Genomic DNA, 18,109 nt, shown 5'->3' with positions numbered 1-18,109 from the left:
TTGCGAACGACTGTTCTTGCAAGCACCATCATGACGTTCGTTTGAAGTCACTGACGCTGGAAAGCTATGTTCAATGCGAGAAAAGCATTCGATTTGCGACATTCTTTATTCTCAACGCAGCACAGCTGCAGACTATGAGGATCAAGTTTCTTCTTCAGGAAGACTTCACGGAAGAATTCTACAAACAGCAACAAGACGTGCTTTAGTGGGACAAAAAGGCTTCTAAACATGCTTGCCTTAGGTTGTCGCCAAGTTGCAACCACGGGAACTTGGATCTAAGGCACGCATGTGTTGAGCACCTGGATTTAAAGGATCCATTCACTTGTAAGTGCTGAAAACAGTGCTGGAGTGAGATGTTGCCGCCACTTTCTGGTTTGGAATTTACGTAGGTGTGGTGAAACAATGCCCGTACCTTTTTTGCTCAATCTGTAACCTTGCCAACAGCGAACTCGGTATTTCGATCGATGGCTAAACGGTCTTTTGCTCATGCCGTACATTTCATTAACTAAAAGGGCTTCAAGTCTCTGCAGCCATGGCTATGTACATTTGTGACTTTCTGTGTTTCAGTGATAAGGGTCACAGGAACGGGCGTCAAATCTGCAAAGGCATTGTGTGGTATTATATATAGTCATGTTCGCTTGTGCTAGCGTTTGTGTTCTGAATGATTCAGTGAACCACGGTTTGTCAGCAAACACACAGACGATCATGACTTCATAGAAAAGTGATTCGAGACACACTGTTCTACCTGTCACACAGGCACGACCATGGCAAACGCACGGTTTGCCACGAACCACACAACGGCCGTGAAGTGATACGACGCGCACTGTTCTACATGCCACACAGGCACGCCCGTGATTCCACGTGCTTCAGTAGCACGTAAAGACGTAATTCTTTCACAGGAAACGCCAGGAGCCTACTGCCAGGCACTATATCCATTTGTAAAACAGAAACGCAAACACAACCGTGACCCGTTGTGTTTGAAATCTTTGCATCACAGAAGCACCGCGTGAAGGCACATGAAGTACGGTTGGACATGCATCGCAAGCACGGTTATGCACATGAGGTACGGTTAGGCACAGTGCAGGGACATAATTGCAGATGTCACCACTGTTGCACGTTTTTTAAAAGCACGGTCTTGCACTCTCTGTGTTTCAGTGTTTCAGTCATTAGGGTCACAGCCACGGGCGTCAAATCCACAAAGGCATCGTGTGTTATTAAATAGAGTCATGTTCACTTGTGTTTGTGTTCCGAATGATTCAGTCGACTCGTTCAGACGGAGAAGCACGGACGAGCAGCCCATGAAGGCATACTTTAGTAATAGGCATGGTCACAATCATGCATTTATTGCGCATGGTCGATGGTATTACACAGAGTCATGCTCGCCTGTGAGACTCGATCAGACGAAGATGCACGTGCGTCTAGCCCACAGAACTGAACCTTTGTCTTACGCACAGCCACGGGCGTTTACTCTATGAAGCACAGAATTGCCTATATGAGAGACGCTGATTTTAAAAGCTTATTTCCTTGTATTTAAAAGCACAGACGTGAAGTCCATACAGACACGGTTCCGTACTGAGTTGCGTCACGCTTCTTTCTTGATAAAGTCTCTGCAGCCACGGTTATGTGCGTTTGTGACTTTCTGTATTTTAGTGATAAGGGTCGTAGACACGGGCATCAAATCCACAAAGGCATCATGTGGTATTATATAGAGTCATGTTTGCCTGTGTCTGTTTTCCGAATGATTCCGTCGACTCGTTTACACGGAGAGGCACGGACGAGAAGCCCATGGAGGCATACTTGAGTATTAGGCAGAGTCACGTTCGTGCGTTTACTACAGAAACATAACAGAATTGGATTCAGATGTGAACCCTCACTGTTTACTTTGTGAGGCAATCAATGACCGATCCAAGAGACACTGTCCTTAAAAGCACGGGCAAGAACTCTTGCAACCACGGTTCTGTACCAAAGAGCCACTGTCAAACGCATGGAAGTCATGCAACGAGGGCCACACTTTTAGTAGTAGAAAAAGCACTTTATCAGCTGGCGTTGCTCCTTTGCTACGCGCACAGTAGGGTGGCTGTGGAAGGCACGTTATTCAAGTAGAGAACGAACATCACGATGCCAGGACAAGGTCAAAAGCATGGTTGTGAGTCTGCAGTGTCACGGCTAGAATCCTCGAGATGCATTTTGGTGTGGCCTGTTGAGTAGAAACTCGGTTGTGCGGTAACCAGAAGCACTACATAACGCCCCGCAAAACAGGTTTGGTTCACCGTTGTGGTGGCTCTCTATGCTTTCAGCTCTTTTCATCTCTCCTGTGTCGCAGCAGAGACGCATGGTTGTATTGTTACACCATCCAACTTCATAAAGAAAGGGCTGCAAACATTTACAAACAAACCTATCACCCTTATAATATTTTCCCAGCTGAGTAATAAAAATACCTAAACAAGCAAAATCTGTTATGTTTACATTTGCTTTGTTTCTACAACTGCACCAAATAAACTTACAAGCCGTTTTTTATAACCACAGTACGAGGACCAGAAACAGTGCAGCGGCTCAAATGCAGCTCCATCAGTGCAAGGCTCAACTGCAGCTCCTCAGTGTGTATGGCAGGTACATCCGAGAAGCACCGCTCTACCTGCAACACAGGCACGGTTGTGCATGCATTGTGTGCATGACAGGTACATATATAAGACAGGCACCGTCGTACATACAACACAGCACGGTTACACATGCAGCACGCATCTCTCCGCTGAAACATTAAATCTACTTTATGTCTCTTAACCTTGGTGCCACAGCATTTTATGGTCCTTCGGCCCGTACAAAGCCGCAAAACCACACATTTCCTTCATGACTGCACGCAACACAAAAACAGACAAGCCTACACACGATGCAAAGACTACAACGGTTGTCTGATAAAGTTTACATAAAACCCAAGCTCAAAAGAACGCAACAACAAATAACTCCATACACCTGGACAACTAACACAAGGCCTGATTTCAGCATCCACACCTGAACGGAACCGTCAAATCCAGGTATTCAACACTCCTCTTTCTTAAATGCGGACGCGCGTGGCTGCAACTTGATGATAATCTAAGACGTGCACGTTTAGAAGCCCTTCTATGCCACTCCAGAACCCTTTGTTGCTTTTCGTAAAATACTCCCGTGAACTCTGCGGGAGGGGAGGTAAACTTAATGGTCATGGTCTCCAGATCCTTTGCACTAAGAACAAAGAACATCGCAAATTCAGCGTAACTCCCAGAGCGAACATAATCTTCCAGCGATACTGTCTTCAGACAAACGTCGTGATCTTTGAGAAACTGTCGGTACTTACGACGCCATTTGTTTTTTCACCATGAGAAATCAACGATCCCTAAAATATAAATGATAGGTTGAAAATACTTAGCGTCTATAAAAAGAGATACAGACCATCAAAAAACCAAATGCAACAATTAGTTCTACCACCTCCGTAACAAGAAGTTAGAAATAGACTTGTCTATATATGGATGTATACAACAATAAATCATGTGTAGATACGGGTGCATCAATTTCAATCAAAATTAAGACAAGCATTTCAAAAAGGAACGAGTACTACAGAATGCAAATTTCTAAAGATCAACACCTCGACAAACAAGTTCTCCAGTTTTCGAAAGCATTGCAGCAATTCAACGACGGTGTCCACCTTATAATACATGTAGATAAGCAAGGTCTTGACAGATTGACGCATTGTTGTTAAACTGACTGCCTTCAAACCCTTGATGAAAATTAACAGAAGAGGGATCACAAAACTAATAGCATAAAGGTTGGATGAAATAAAACTTGTTTCCTCACAAATAAAGTTAAGCTGGAAGTATCATAAAAACTCAATACCTCAAGACACGTGAGACGACATGGATACGGTTCAGACGCAGAGACAGCGGTTACCTCCAAGTCCTGACTCTGCATTAAGAATAGAACATAGACCATCAAATTAATAGAACAAACATCGGAACAAGTACAGCTCGGTTCCAGTATTAAGGAAAGTCAGTACCTCAAGACACTTCCAGGGAGACACAAACACGAATTCACCCAACGTCTCCAGTTTAGGTGCAGAGACAACGGTTATCGGATAGTCGTCAACCATACAATCAACAATCAACCGTCGAAGCAAAGGGGCATCCTCAACAATGAGTTCTTCGTGTGGACAACAAATGCCAATGCTTACAAGGTTAGACGAGTTTATTGTGACGCGACGACCTCCTCTATTGCAAACAAGCAGGAGAGACTCAAGTGCAGGGCAACTAGAGTGGATTATGCTTTGCAGCGATGCGTCTGATATATCAACAGCCACAAGCGAGAGTCTTTTCACCAGTGGTAGCTTAAGCGTCCCTACGTAATTGTCTGGTATTTGTCAAAGAGCAAAGCCGAGGATGTGGAGAGAGGAGGAAAACTGAAACACGGACTCCGGTGCCGAGGGCGTAGTTGAAGTGCATAGATCCAATAAAGTTACCTCTTGCGTCAGAAATTCTAGGAAGAGGTAGTAGAACTCAAGAACCTGGATATTGTTCAACTTCCAGGATCGGAGCCAGGCATCAACGGTGGAGGGCCTGCACTGTAGGTAGCACGCCGGAATAGAGAGGCGACTAACCGAGCCAGCATGGCCGGACAGAATGGATTCCGGAAGACTGACAACAGGATTTCGACAGAGCCGCGTTCCGGAATAGCATTTGCGAACGGGCTCCTTGGTGAAGGCGCATAGATGAGATATGGTCTCGATATGAACTTTTTCACCATCGTTAAAAAGATGAGAGTCAGAGATCTCGCGGCAGTCGAGATTTAGAGGAGCGATGGGCCACAAAGGACGCCAGCGACGTGCGAGGATTTGAGTACGGATGCCATCCTTGATGGGAAGACGAGAGATGATCTCACCTAGGACGCCGTCGGCGAGATCGCTGATGCGGTCCGCACGACATCCCTCTTCTTCCTCATCGGATCGGGAGGGAGCACAGTCGCCGCTTCCATCCCCTCCGACGACCAACACACCACCAGAAAGCGGCGTCGCCGGTGGTGCCACTCTTGACCTCTTGATGCTACGAGCAGCGCTTTCCATCTCCACCTCCGTTGCTGGGGTGGCGCCGCCCACGACCAGTGCTCACTGAGGTGGATCTGGAGAAATGGATTACAGCCTGTCAATCCACGAGACGGCTTAAATACCCACGACGGGGAGCGGAGGGGTCCAGATTAATTACTTCTTCTATTTTTCTTTCTAATAGGGGGGCCCGGGTTAAGTACTACTCGTAGCAAGTCAATGGTAGGTGACTGCTTGAAACATTAAATAGAACCACGGCTTTCAAGGTACGAGATGCACTGTTGCACACGCAGACCAGGCACGGGCGTGCCCATCCGTGTTTTAATTATTTACGGCACACATTCAATAGAAGAATCTGTTTGACGCCGGAAGCACAGTTCTACAGTCATCTTGCCTCTACGAGCAACAAAATTTTCCACGGACACGTTCACATTTAAGTCAATAGAAGATTCAAGGCCGTGCCTCTGCTTTGCAAATGATTCTGCTGAAACGCTCCTGTCACGGCTTGTCACGTACCAGACACACGGTACGGCTTGGCATTGTCACGTACCAGACACACGGTCCTGCCTTTGGCATTGTGACGCAGTGTTCTACATGCCACACAGGCATGTAGAACAGTTCGTGTCTACCTTCGTGTCTCTTTGTATTCCAGATGATTCCGTTGACTCTAACACCAGGAGAGGCACGGTATGGAGGCCAAGAGAGGCATGCTTGCGTTTTACGCGGGATCAAAATTATCACACGCACGGGCATGAAGCGCGTAAAGGCATGGTCGGTGGTATTACATAGAGTCACGCTAACCTTTGTCTTACGCACAGCCACGGGCGTTTACTCTGTGAGGCACGGAATGGCCTATAGGAGAGACCTTGTTTTTAAAAGCGTATTTCCTTGTACGGGCATAAGCACGTGCATACAGCATAGAGGCACGGGCGTTTACTCTGTGTTTTAGTGTCAAGGGTCACAAGCACGGGCATACAGCCCTCAATGGTCTTCTAATTACATAGAGTCACACACAGAGGTTTTCTAATTGTATTCATAATGAGTCGGTGGAGAGGCATGGTTTATTCTTACCCGGAGTCACGATTGTGCGATTATTACGGAAACCTAATAGAATCGGACGACTGTCTGTGTTACAATTGTTTTCGTTGTAAGATTTTAACTCAAATGCACGAACCGTCAAGTGTGTCAGTGTTTCAAGTCAGAGGTCACCTTCGTGTCTCTTTGTGCTCCAAATGCATCCGTTGATCTATAACCAGGAGTGGCACGGTAAAGATGCTCAGGGAGGCATGCTTGTGTTTTACGTGGAGTCACGTTCGTGCATTAATTGCGGAAACCCAACGTGCATGTTACAATTAAGTCACTAGAAGATTCAAGGCCGTGCCTCTGCTTTGCAGATGATTCTGCTAAAACGCGGACAAAACCAAGTGAATGAAGTGATGGCAGAACCACGGCTTTTCAAGAACGAGACACACGGTCCTGCCTTCGGCATTGTAAAGCACTGTTCTACATGCCACACACAGGCACGGCCGTGATTCCACGTGCCTTAGTAACATGTAAAGACGTGATTCTCTCATAGCAAACGCCGTGAACCTACTGCCAGGCACTATATCCATTTGTAAAACAAAAACGCAAACACAACCGTGACCCGTTGTGTTTAAAATCTTTGCATCACAGAAGCACCGCGTGAAGGCACATGAGGCACGGTTGGACACGCATCGCAAGCACGGTTATTTGAATTACTTACAGTCATGCATTCATAACAGAAGAACATGCGTTAGAACAGGCGAGGCACAGTTACCACGAAAGCCACGGTTATGCAGCCCCAGAAGCACGACCCAGATTCTGTGCTTAAAAACGTTTTCGTTCCATAACGGCGGGCGTGACCATGCAACCGTGAGAGTCACGGTTGAACACTCACCGGTGGCATGACCGTGGCTGCCTGTGCCCTTAGGTTATTTTTATCTCTCTGTCATGCAGCAGAGAAGCATGCTTGTATGCTTACAACATCCACGTTCAGAAATCGACGTGGCTGCGGAAAATAACAAGGAAACCTGTGCCTCTGATATTTTTGTCCGCCGAGTAAAAAATACATAAAGAAGCAAAAGGCGTTCTTATTTAAATTTGTTTTGTTTCTATAACTGCAACAAATTAACTTACAAGCCGTTCTTATAACCACAGCACAAGAAAATAAACAATCGACAACCGCCCGCCCTCCCCACCAATTGCTTGCTATTTCATCGCTCCACGTGTGGCCTTGTTTTTGAATGTTCAGCGATCCATTCTTCCTTCTCGACCCTTGTGCAACCCCACTCTTCTGCGTAGCTATTCAACCTATTTACCTGTAAAATTAATATTCATACATAAAAACAAAGCGAAAGATTGCGGTCATCACTGTTTTTTGCTTACGTCCTGTTTAAGCTGCATTATTACCTTTTAATTTTTCTATTCGTACTGTTCTCCGGTACGAAAAAGTCTCCACTCAGACCTTTCCTTTCTGAAAATGGACTGCGCAGATTCCGTGCCTTGTCCCGGGCTTCCCTGCATGCATTCTGTGTGCCTGGCTTGTGTGATGTTTGATTCTGGCGTAGATGCAAGACTTTGGTAAATGCTCCCTGCTGTCAGTGGGGTCGTTGGAGTTGCTGGCGTTTGACGTCTTCCTCCTGGGCTTGGAGTGCATTGTCCTGAGCCGTTTGATGTCCTCGATGGTGTTGTCGGTGTTGTCGGCCATTTCATTGACCTTGCCCTCTTCTCCTGCTGCGATTTCCTCTTTTCCTCTTCAATCCTCATCCTCTCCTGGACTTCTGGGTTATTCGGGCAGTTTGTTTTCCTGTGACCCTTTACTCCACAACGGCCGCACTTGGATGCGGCTTTGTTGCCTTTTCCTTTCTTCTCAGAACCAGCTTTGATTCGATCTCCTTTTTTCGTACCCTTTGAGCCACTCATGGGAGGGTTCTTGAGAGTTTCGGCAAGAATGCCTGTGTCTGGTTCCTCGGCAAGTGCCGCCATGACTTTTATTTTCATATCTACCGTACACTCACGCAGCACACGGTATGCCTTCTCTTTTCTGCAAGCATTTGAACAGATATCCGACAACTCAGCATAAGCGAGGCCGAATCTCATAGTTTCATCGTCTTGTATGGTCATGCTATCACCTTGACTTGTAGACAGAACTTTCAGACTCTCTGATAGATTCCTGGTCCATCTGGGGATGACAAAGGATTTTGGAAGTTGATCGATCATGCCTGTTTGGTCCATCACCTTAAGCACATGGCAGCACTGAATGCCATCCCTACTCATTTTCTTGCAGTTGCAACTGTATATTTCTTTTTGCTCATCCACATCTACCCTGAACTCAGACCTGTCAAATTTCTCGCCTGGATATGGTTTCCACACTTTTTGTCCAGGCTCAATAATCTTTTTTTTAAATACTGCCTCCCCTTTGCCAGGTCAGAGCACTTGAAGTAAGTCCAGTTCCGTAGCTCCAGCTGGAATTTCCTGAAAATTTCATTCGTGTATACTTGACTTGCTTGTCTTTCAATCAGAAAACCCGTCTCTAGTGATGGCGCCTTCTCTTCTGTTCGGTGTCTTTTCTTGTCAAGCGTGGCGAGGCAATTTTGCTGAACCGTGCGATACGCATTAACAAACCTTTTTATAGTGTCCTTGTGGTCGACGTAATTCTTCCACATCGAATTCGTGCTCTCACTGTGAGTGGTTGTTGACGAGAAAGGATAGAAACAGTCCTTGAAGTAGGCCGGCACCCAAAAATTTCGGAGTTCCCATAGCGTGTTCAGGTGTTTGTTGCCTTCCACCTTGTGCAGAGAAATTGCTGCTTTCCAGGCACGCTCAAACTCGTCTTGATCTAGTGAGTTTTTGACGATTCGAAATATATCATCAGACATCCCTGGGTGCTGTGCAAACACTGCTACGTTATTTTCCTTCAGGTTCTTCCTAATATGCCACCAGCAGAACCTGTGCCTCGTCCTCGGAAGAGCTTCCTTTATTGCATTCTTTATCGCCTGGTCCTGGTCTGTTATTATGTATTTCGGCTCTTTACCTCCCATTGCCTCGACAAACGTGCTTAGGAGCCACTTGAATGACCCTATTTTCTCATCCTTCAAAAGGCCTACTCCAAACAGGACGGTCGACCCGTGGTTGTCGACGCCTATAATTGGTGCAAATGGCAAGCCATATATATTCGTAGAGAATGTGGTGTCAAAAGACACGAAATCTCCATATAGATCATAATTCATCTTACACAAGGAATCTGTCCAGAACAGGCTGCGCACTACATTGTTCTCTGTCTCTTCCACATGGTGGAATCCCGACCTCCGCCTCTGCATATCAGCAAACAGTTTCATGGTGTATGCGATATCAGTGCCGCGCTCTCCAGCCCTGTCCCGGCATGCAATGTTGCTTATGTCAATCGTGTCGAACATAATTTCTCGCCTCGGTTTCCCCATGGCAGTAAAAATCTGCATAACCTTCCTTGGTTCTAACCTCGCCTTCTGCAGCACTTGTATAAAGAGTTTCTCCTGAGGTGTCATCTTCTTATAGCATCTCATGAACTTCAGCATCCAATCAGATGGGTGAAGCTGGTGGTTGTGCTCTAGACGAACGTTCTTCAGGTACCATTTCCTCCTATCTGTATCCCTCTTGGCTGCTATTTGGACTGGGCAGCTTGTTCGGATCAAGCAGTTTCTCCTTCTCTCCTTAACATGTCTCTCAGTTGTTTTATTCTGCCCTTCCTTGGTGCACTGAAACACCTGCTTGTCAAGCTGCTGATCATATGTCGATCTTCTGCTCGTTGATCGCTTGGCAGCAAAGCCAACCTTTCTAGTATATCTGCAGAAAAACAAAAAGCACTCATCCAATGATCTGAATACCATACCACCCTCTGGTTCGAGCGCTTCGGTGACCTCCTGAATCGTTGGGCATATGCCTTCTTTAAACATGTTGTCCATTTCTTTCTCTACAATGGTCGGCGGCGCCATGATGATTCTGTCAACCGTGTCTTCGTTCGTCTGATCGCATTCACTTCTGACGACATCAGTCTCATCGCCAGCCACAGGTCCACTTACAGCGGAGCTGCTGCTGCTCTGTTGTTTGTCACACGCAGCAGCGTCGTTTCTGCATGGCACGGCCAAATCCATAAATGAGTCTGCCTCTCCAATGTTGCATTGTGCAATGCTGCTCCCTGTTTCTCCGGCACTCGTGCAACCAAGGGACTGTGCTGCTTCTACCATGCAATCCGTGTTGGCGCTGTACGCTACTTGCTGCTGTGAACATTGCGTTTCCTTCGAAATGGATGGAGAACTATGATATTTCTTTCCCTCATCTGTTATCCCCTCCGCCAAATCCTGAACACATGGCAAGAAACAGAATTAGATGTCCAGAGCAGCATATGCATTTTTTTAATTTCTAAACAAAAGATTTATATGACTCATCAGGGCTCATCTGGTATACCAAAACCAGACCCGTGCCTCTTCACCGAGTATAAGCGGTACACCAGAGGCACTGTTCACATCACGAATGTGACCATGCTACACACACATCTGCACAAAGAGGCACAGATGTGCTTCTGTTTACACCATACAACCGGAGAGGCACAACAACATCCTATATAAAAGAACAACTGCACATACAGCCGTACAAGACGAACAGTCGTCCTCTTGTTTTCCACTTTACCCTGTTCTCCCATAAAACTGTTTGTGTGTTGATTTGAAAAAGCATAGTTCCGACGTCACCTTTGTTTTCCCATGCCTCTCTTGTCCAGCAAATCTTGGCGACAACCTCCGTGCATTGGTGATTTCGCTGACGATTTTGAATGCCATCGGAGATCCTTTGGAAGGACCCCTCATGTTGAACGCCACAGGTGATCCTTTCAAAGGACCTTGCCTTATGTTTTCATCGATTCGTGGACTACCGCCATACTTGCTTCCTTCCTCGTACACCTGCGTGTGGAAGATACTGCAATTTAAATATACCAGACGAAAACAAAGAAAAAATTGCTCACAAAAAATATACATTTGCTTTAAATGTTGTTGCACGTTCGTATATGCTGTCACCTGTATTGCTTTCTGATGCTGCTGTATGGTAGAGCTTATTGCTCCTATGTTTGATTTTGTCGTTGGGCTCTTCTTGCTTGTGCAAACCGTATTGAATCCTTGAACATCAATGCTTTTGTTGCCAATGATCCTTCTGCTTGCATCAAAGGAAATTTTGTTACCCTGCACCTCTTCATTATGACCGCCTACAAACGCTGGGCCGTCACAACGCCCGCTCTGCGCCTTTGTGGGCATCTGTGTCTTCAAACCAAAAAATAATTAGAGGCATGTGCGACTAAAACTTCCACGTACGTTAAAACCAGCGTTTGAAGTTTTCGTCGTTACCTGCACAATCTGCTTAGTGGAGTCTCTGCTGCTTAGAATGCTCCTCTTGGCAGGTGTCTATTGCACACCATGCTCCTGGTTGGGGCGTTTGCCAAGAACTTGTATCTCACTCTTGACTCCAATTATTCCAGCCCGCATGGCATGTTTGACAGCATCTGCATCCTTGATCTTCTTCTCGTTTTGTAGTAAAAAAAATCTTCCACCTCTCGATACTCAACTGCAGAGTAGATGCAAAGGATAAACAAATATTACAGCATTCATCCAGGATATATAAATCATTTTTCTTGTTGTTAATGATCTACTATTTGGTGTTCTCAGTGGTGACACCTTGACAGCAAACGTCCCAGAAATAAAAGACCAAACACTAATGTTCAACTGCCTTACTATTACCTGCCTCCCATAATCCTTGCCGATGTCGTTCAAAGACCGACCGTCCCTGTTGTCCTGACCAGATGACGCACTCCTGAACATCTGCCCCGAAAAAGAGACGTAATAAATATAAAGGTTATAAACCTGCAGTATCAGTGTTGAAACTTTTCGAAGTCGATATCAACAGAGATATATTTTTAGTTCTATATAATTAACATATATAAATATATACATATATTAATTTTTAATTAAACTACAACCTCAACCAAAGTGAGATCTCTGATGCTAATTTTCTTGTGCAACACTTAACACAAAGATAACCATGAAACCTAACAAAAGTAACAACCTCGTATTACAAGGACGAGAGGATACAAAACAAAAAACAAACTCAAATCAAAGCTACAGTGTAAAACTAAACAGTTTTATTCTATGAATCCCGACCACAACAAATTCATCAATGAATTGAATCTCGTGTATCAAGAATCGCCACGCAAAAGGTGCGTTGATAAATTTTTTACTAACCTTTGATTGCCGAATCTTATGCGCTGATTGTTCGGAAGTCACACCTTTCTAAATTGTGGGGGGATCTGCTTCCCTGCAGTTTGTCAGCGATCCCCTTCAATGATTTTGAATCTCGGAGAGAGAGAAAAGAGAAAGAGAGGGAGAGAGAGAGAGAAAGAAAGAGAGAGGCTACTTCGTTTTTTTGCGTGCAGGAGAAGAATAACCTGATAGGTGGGGTGAGTTTTGTGACGCATGAGAGATGGGCATGTTTCTTGGGCGTGACGAGATGTGGTAGGTCGACTTCACTTGACCGTCGACGACACTGACAAGTGGGCTCTCAGTTAATAATTCCTCTAACTCTCTCACTAACTTGTGGGGTCGGCCTTATATGAGTCCTACGAGGAGTACCTCCATCTGAGGTGAGAAAATGTGGTAGGTGGACTTCAAACTCATACTGACATGTGGGCTCTCAAATAGTTCCTCCAAGTATTTGACTAACTTGTGGGGTCGTCCGCAGATGAGTTCCAGATCTCTCTCCATCTAGCATCGGTGGCGACAGGCGAGCTCTCCAAAGGAAAGCCAATCCTGATCCCTCCGCAGAGTTTGCTCGTCACTGAAAAATTATCGGTCTCCTTCATCTCACTCGCCGTGGATCTCCTGTTCAGGTAATCCATCGCATCCTCACCATGATTATGCCACCGATTCAACGTTTGAACAAAAAAATTACCGGTGCTAGCAATTCCGTGGGCTGCGTACACACCGCATGTGCGCAACACAGCAGGTGGGCGAGATTTGAATATCGGTTCCGGATCCAATTATCTTCAGCTGGTCCGTGCTCAAACTGTTGCGCCGTCTTAACAGCAGAGGGGTTATGGATTTAAAATTAGGACTCAGCTAACCTCACTTTAACCATGCCAACTGCATGCTTGCGCCGTGGTTTTGCTAACTTGAGTTATATCTCCAACCATGCAAAACTTAAGCACTCGTCTTAGCTAACCAACTAGAGACAGGTCAAATTATTTGTATAGATCCGCAATCTATAGCAGAGATCCAAAGGATTTACGTCCGTTTTTGCAAAGCAGTTACTAACTCAGAGTTAGAACCCGTCTTAGCTAACCAACCTGTTAATGATGGTCTCACATGGACTGCTAACAACTGTCTTACATAGCTGACCTGGTAACGATGACGTCTCATGACCTCTTATGTAGAGTTCGATGAGATGGACTCCACCCCACAGCTGTCGGAGACTCAGTCTCAGTCTGTCGATGGCACAGAGATTGTCACCCAAGATTTCATGGTTCATGACCAACTAGAGACAGAGAGACTAAGGATCGAGTTAAAACGTGCAGCGCACAAAAAGCTTGTTGAGGAGTACAGGACAAAGAAGCAGCTTGCTGCCTCGAAGTAGGTGTTTTTTTATCATGCATCTCGCGTGTGTCGTTGAAATTTCTTTGGAAATCAATGCCTCTCATTCTAGCTGCATTTTTAATCACGGCTTAAATATTTATCTCTGTTTTGCTGACTCGGCGTTTATATGTAAGCTTCTACCAGAAAAGCATGTGGTTCAACAATACATTTGCTAAAGGTCATTTCTTATCTTTGTCCACAGAGCTGCTGTAATGGGTGAATACGCAGAAGAGTTCAGCACAAAACTTAGCTTCCAGAAATTCATTTCTATCTTTGAAAAGCTAACAGAACCACAAAAACAGCTTGTCAGAGATATTGGTTTTGGATACCTTCTAGATCTGTGCTGTCGCGAGCTTCCAAGGTGTTTCGTTCGCTGGCTTGTCCGCTATTTTGATTGCCCTTCCAGGTGTTTCATACTGCCTAGTGGATACAGATTCCTTATCAACTCGTACACCGTGCACCGGATCTTAGGAATTCCACCAGGCGGGCAGATTATCCCTAGAAAATGCTCAGAAGCTTTCAGATGTCAGGTTAAGTCTGAAACTCGGTGTGCTGGGCACTCTCCAAACATCAGAGAGTTAACTGATCTCATAACCCCAGAGCTGACAGGAGAAGTGTTTCAACGGGTTTTCGTGATGTTTGCAACAGCGGTATTTCTATGCCCAACGACATATGATTGCGTTAGCCCTGACTATTTAGCCGCTCTAGAAGGACCAGCAAGTAACATATCATCATATGATTGGTCCAATGCTGTCACAGAGAAACTGGTGACATCACTCCAGACCTTCAAGGACAAAGGATTCGCAGGTGCCCTGTGTGGCTGCCTCCTGATTCCAGTGGTTCGTTCACTAACTTGTACACTTCTTTATACCCACAAGCAGCTACAAGAACATGATTAATTTTTACCTCTTCCCCACTTGAAGATAACGTATTTTGAGTACCTGGATACGAAGATTATGGACCTGGAACCTGACACTCCTGCAAGACTTGTCATGTGGGACACAGAGGCCATTAAGAATTATGCTAACATAGACAGCCTGTCAACAAAGGACGGAATTTTTGGGAAACACACGATGAGTCAACTTTTCATCATTTTCCTTTGGCGAACTTTTCGACTCAACATAATGACTTAGCTGCCATGTATTAATTTGACTTGACTGTAATTCTTTCCTTCCACATGGCAGCTGAAAGACATTAGGCGCACGCCTTTCCAACCACCGCCTGGCTTTCAGGCGCCATTTTTTCAAATGAGTCCCAGACTAGAAGCCTACATAGAAGAATTTGTGCCTCAAGAAAAACTTTGTTCCGTAAGTGATTTCCAGCTTCTGCACCTGATTTTATGTTTGAAATGATGTTCCCTAAGTTTTTACGAAACAGATACATGTCCTATTGTGTTCATCCAGACAGTTTCCTATAGTACGTTAGTTGTGCTTTTGTGTTAAAACCAGACGTGCTTCCTATAGGACGTTAGCTCTGCTTTTGTGTTAAAACCAGAAGTGCTTCCTATAGTACGTTAGCTATGCTTTTGTGTTAAATATAGAAGTGCTTCCTATAGTACCTTAGCTGTGCCTTTATGTTAAAACCAGAAGTGCTTCCTATAGGACGTTAGCCGTACTTTTGTGTTAAATATAGAAGTGCTTCCTATAGTACGTTAGCTGTGCTTTTGTGTTAAATATAAAAGTGCTTCCTATAGGACGTTATCTGTGCCTTTGTGTTAAAACCAGAAGTGCTTCCTATAGGACGTTATCTGTGCTTTTGTGTTAAAACCAGAACTGCTTCCTATAATACGTTAGCCGTGCTTTTGTGTTAAATATAAAAGTGCTTCCTATAGTACGTTAACTGTGCATTTGTGTTAGATATACAAGTGCCTCCTATAGTACGTTAGCTGTGCTTTGGTGTTAAAACTAGAAGTGCTTCCTACTTTAGTCGTGCCTTTGCGTTAAAACTAACAGTGCTTCCTATAGTACGTTAGCTGTGCTTTTGTGTTAAAACTAGAAGTGCTTTCATATAATACGTTACCCGTGCCTTTGCGTTAAAACTAACAGTGCTTCCTATAGTACGTTAGCTGTGCTTTTGTGTTAAAACTAGAAGTGCTTTCTATAATACATTAGCTGTGCCTTTGCGTTAAATATAGAAGTGCTCCCTATAGTACGTTACCTGTGCTTTTGTGTTAAAACTACAGGTACTTCCTATAGAACGTTAACTGTGCCTTTGTGTTAAATATAGAAGTGCTCCCTATAGTACGTCATCTGTGCTTTTTGTGTTAAAACTACAAGTGCTTCCTATAGTACGTTAACTGTGCCTTTGTGTTAAATATAGAAGTGCTTCCTATAGTATGTTAGATGTGCCTTTGTGTTAAATATAGCACTGCTTCCCTACGACGGTAGATCAACCATGCTTCGTAAGGTAGGTCGACTGTGCTCTTTCAAGGAATGTGTTCACCATGATTCATGGACTTTGTTAGCCGCGCTTCCCGCAGCACACCATGTGTCCTTCTGCGCACATTATTCCATGCCCTTTCTGCAATTATTGACACAACGTACAGTAGTTCACAAGATATTTTTCATTTTCGGTATTAATAACTTCTTTTCATTCTCGGTGTTAATAAATCTTTCAATTCCAGGCCAAGATGAAAATTGCCAAAGTTATCAATGAAATGTACGCAGAACTTTTCTCGCGGTTTCAACCAGTTCTCGAGCAGAAATTGGAGAAGCTCCTTTCACGTGGTAGGGATCTTAGTGCAAAAGAAACCAAGACCAGAGACCAGGGCGTTTATTGTAACTTGCAACAGGACAACTCAAATGAAAAAGAAACTTTTTCATCACTCCCTTCAACATATTCTACGCTTCCAAGTTCTAGCATGACAAGCAGTCAAAGTTCTTCCAGCAGTGGCTCAACCAGTGTCCTTCACGCCACATCATACTCCCTGGAAAATTTAAAGGGTTGCTGCGATACCCCTGACCCGGAATCCCAGAATCCGTACGACAAAGAGCAGTCCCAAATTCGTCTATCTTCACGCCTAAAATCATCAACCCAGATTAAGTTGCTACTGGAAGTGAACAGGATCGACCACAACAAAGAGGACATTGATGAACAAGCCAAGATTCATCTGGACAAAGTGCATAACCATCTGCACAATTGCCTTGATGGCTTGCCGGTCCATGAGCCTTTCGTGTCAACATCCGAGATGCTGGAGAGTGGGGCAATTATAATGACAGGTGAAAATTCATCTGAGTGTTCTGTACCGATTGAACCCAAAATTCTGCTGGAGGATCTGGAGACCACAACTCTCTGACAAGCCCACTGGAAAAACTCTTGGAGGAAACAGCAAAACCTACTACAACAGAAACATCAGCCTCGCACTCTGCGGTTGACAAACAATTACTGACTGATCCAATCTCAACAGATACACTTGGAGCACCTATTTATCACGTTGGGAAAACGTCACCAACTACTGCACGGTCCAGCGGTTCTGGTAGCGCTCACAACAACTCTTCAACCAACACAAAGAGCCTCACTGTATCCCAGCCTACACAAAAATCAAACAATGTCACTGGACAACGTTCTTCTTCGCTGCAGGAAGATAAGGTCCATCTTGTTTCAACTTTGAGTGACGAGAACAACATTGCTGAAATAGAACGCACAAGAGCTACTTCCTCCCTTGCTCCTACAGTAGAAGTCCCCAGTGATTCTGCCAGCGGTTCTGGCTCAGTACTGGACACGGGAAAAGCAATTCCATCCACTAGTGATGCTCCACTGGTTGCTGCACCATCTGTCAATGCAGAAGACAATAACATTGCAGAAGAACATGAACAGTGTATGAAGCAACCACCTATTGATCCCACAGACAGCGTCCCTATTACCACAAGCGCACAACCGCCAGAACCGGAACCACAAATGGCAGCTCACAAGAGGTCCTTAAAGCAGTCAGAAGATCCAGGTACAAGAGTACAGCGCCTCCTATGAAAAGAGTTAGGATACTGGAGCCTCCACATAATTCAACAGAAACTGCAAACAACCAGTCTCTACAAGCTGACAACCACAGAGGCCTCCTTAATTGTGGATTCATTGATGATGATCAAATATGGTCTGACCCATCTATCTATGAACAACTTGACAGAGTCATTGAACAAAAAAAGAAACAACCCTTTCATAACCAAGTAGCATCACAACAATGCCAACCTGATACTGTCTCACACTTGGCCAAGAATTCAAGCTCATCAGCTAGATCTTCCCTTTCTAACTATCCAGAGCCACATATACCCAGCAGATCAGGATCAATGTCAGGCGGTAGCCACCTCACACAGGCCTTTGATACGTCATACTCTACAGGTTTAACTCAAACTGTCTTGTCCCAAAGTTTACCAGCAACTCCCTT

The 18,109-nt window shown here is 44.8% G+C and overlaps 1 pseudogene; it reads right to left on the bottom strand.

Moving 5' to 3' along the window:
- Positions 1-7,400: 7,400 nt before the first annotated feature.
- LOC123097104 (uncharacterized) lies at positions 7,401-12,998 on the bottom strand (annotated as a pseudogene).
- Positions 12,999-18,109: the final 5,111 nt, after the last annotated feature.

The sequence above is a fragment of the Triticum aestivum genome, chromosome 4D (assembly GCF_018294505.1).
Source record: "Triticum aestivum cultivar Chinese Spring chromosome 4D, IWGSC CS RefSeq v2.1, whole genome shotgun sequence".
Classification (NCBI taxonomy): Eukaryota; Viridiplantae; Streptophyta; class Magnoliopsida; order Poales; family Poaceae; genus Triticum; species Triticum aestivum.
This window is presented reverse-complemented; position numbering and strand designations above follow the sequence as displayed.